General features: G+C 39.1%; 1 long non-coding RNA gene across 1 annotated transcript; it reads left to right on the forward strand.

Annotated features, from left to right (window-relative positions):
* The first annotated feature begins 592 nt into the window (after window positions 1–592).
* LOC306796920 lies at window positions 593–2,013 on the forward strand. The gene is made up of 3 exons (XR_013773078.1): window positions 593–727; window positions 838–1,433; window positions 1,523–2,013. It is a non-coding gene; the product is annotated as an uncharacterized lncRNA (long non-coding RNA).
* The last annotated feature ends 499 nt before the right edge of the window (window positions 2,014–2,512 follow it).

Consider the following 2,512-nt stretch of genomic DNA (forward strand, 5'->3'; position numbering starts at 1 on the left):
TATGAGCTTGGTTCTCTCTGACCGAGGTAGGTACAGATGACGACACTGTATCTAAAAACGACATGCGTCTTATGACTACACTGGTCAGACACCGAAGAAACCTTCTACTACTTCTGCCACCTCTGCTTGAAACGTCCCTTATTTGTTCAAACGCACCACCTTGTCGCGGAAGCTGTGCAGTACACACACATACATGATAGTAGATAAATTGGCAATTATGAACGCAGGCTCTGGGAAAATACTTTAAATCAGTGTATTTTAGATCACATATATGCCTCGCATGGAAATTAACATGCATGTGCTACAACTCTATTATTTTTATTCATAGGTTCTTGTGTGTGCTAACAAGTACGAATCATGTAACAGTAAAAGGTACCCAAAATATTCAACACTATTGTAAGTAACATTATCAGTTGACCCCATACAAAGGCTTGTATCATTTGATACTTGATAATTAACAAAATTGTACCACTTGTGCCTTTATAATAAGCTCCAGAGAGTAAAATAGTGACACAAAACGCATTCAACTTACATTTAAACATGTCTGTGTGTTATGGAGGGGTTCTGTATATTTGTTAAATCATTCCATTGTTTAGTTTGTTGGCAATGACTGGCTTTTCTTGTTATACGATATGACTATATGGTCTGTGTATTTATAATAATCCAGTGTGGTCATAATTCCCTTTTCTACAGAATGGAACCTCTTCCACAAATAGCTTTTGTTCAGGTATGTTGACCTCTCTCCTCAAAATGTAATTCATCTGTATATACACATATAAACATGTTTTGATACCACTGCTCTAATAAATTTCTATTTTGCTAAATTCCCTCTTACAGGAATCCATTAGCAGGCGGCTTTTATGCAGGGTCAGGGATCGGCTTTCTGCAGTAATCACAAGGGAGCCAATTGATTTTGATTACCTGCACATGGTTATCTCTCAGGAATTGCAGTTTCTTCGATGGATATTCCTCAGTGTGTAGTAGATGGTTTACAAAATCTAAGTGAAGTGATCAAGTCTCACATTTCAAACAGCACTGTTGCTCCATTACTTGACAGTGTAGCTGTAGTTGAATGGAATGGTACTGTGGGTCGACCAAAATTTAGCATTAATACCCAAGTCCTTGAAAATCTTCTCAGCATGAACCTACCAATGACCACTCTGGCTACTGCCCATGGCATTTCAAGATCCACACTTTACAGGAGGATGAGGGAGCATAATCTCTCAGTCAGAAACACCTACTCTGATATATCAGACATTGTACTTGATCAAAAGGTGAGATCTATCAAAGCCAGAATGCCTGATGCAGGATATCGGCTTGTAAAAGGGTCTCTACTGGCTATGGGATATCGTGTCACATGCGAGATGCATGTTTACTGTGAGAGGAACCGGTCGTGGCAGCTTTATTGCTGGCAAAAGTGTCCACAACCAAAGGTAAAAATTGTATGTATTACTATAAATGTTTACATTATATAAAACATGAATATCAAATGTAGCCACTTCATCATGTAATTTGCTTCCAGAGTGGAACGCCTTTGGAGAGATGTTTGGAATGCTGTAACATCTCAGTACTACAACTTGCTTCACATCTTAGAGGAAGATGGCTTCATTGACCTTTCAAATGCGGTTCACCTCTTCTGTGTGGGGTACGTCTTCATTCCCCGTCTACAACAAGATCTGCAAAATTTTGTGGAGACCTGGAATTACCACCCCTTAAGCACAGAGGGAAACTTGTCCCCGAATCAGCTTTGGAGGATTGGAACGCTACAAGTACCTGTGCCAGAGCCAGATCTGCAGGAGGTACTGTGTGTACTATACATTTAGCACAAGAACAAAGAAATGCAATTTAAAGTATGGTATTCATTAATTTGCTATATCACTCGAACCTAAATTAATAAATATTAACATTAGATCGTCTACAGTATGTGTATAAACGAGGCAATGGCTATATTCGTAATTAATGTATGTGTTTGGTCCATCTCAGATCCTGCAAGCAGGACACTTGCATGATGAGGAACCTGATCCAGAGCATGGGGTCACTGTAGCAGAGATGCCGTGCCCCTTGTCAGCTGAAGGTCTTGCTGCAGTGCAGCAAGTAAACCCCACCGTCGAGTCCTCTTCTTTTGGACGGGACATCTATATGCATGTCCTTCAACTGGCCTCATTTTTTGGATGAAGTTTGATTGATATACTTGATGCACATCTCATGTGCTTATTCTAAAACCAGTATGCACGTTTAACTGATCACAAATAAAGCACAGTAAATAGATACTTATGTGTTTATTTTGCTCACTCACATTATACCAAGGTGGCATAAATAGCTGCAGTATAAAATGATTCTGGAACATTTTGTTTGTTTCACTAAAGAATAGAAAACATAAAGAACAAGCACAAGTGAAACACAACACAGAACCATGCTCTTGCCAACAACTATTGAACACATTTATCACACTATCAAATCCTGCACCATACTTAATGGCAGTTTGCAGGAGTGTTTTAAAAGATTCATAATC

This window comes from Melanostigma gelatinosum (genome assembly GCF_949748355.1).
Source record: "Melanostigma gelatinosum genome assembly, chromosome: 23".
Classification (NCBI taxonomy): domain Eukaryota; kingdom Metazoa; phylum Chordata; class Actinopteri; order Perciformes; family Zoarcidae; genus Melanostigma; species Melanostigma gelatinosum.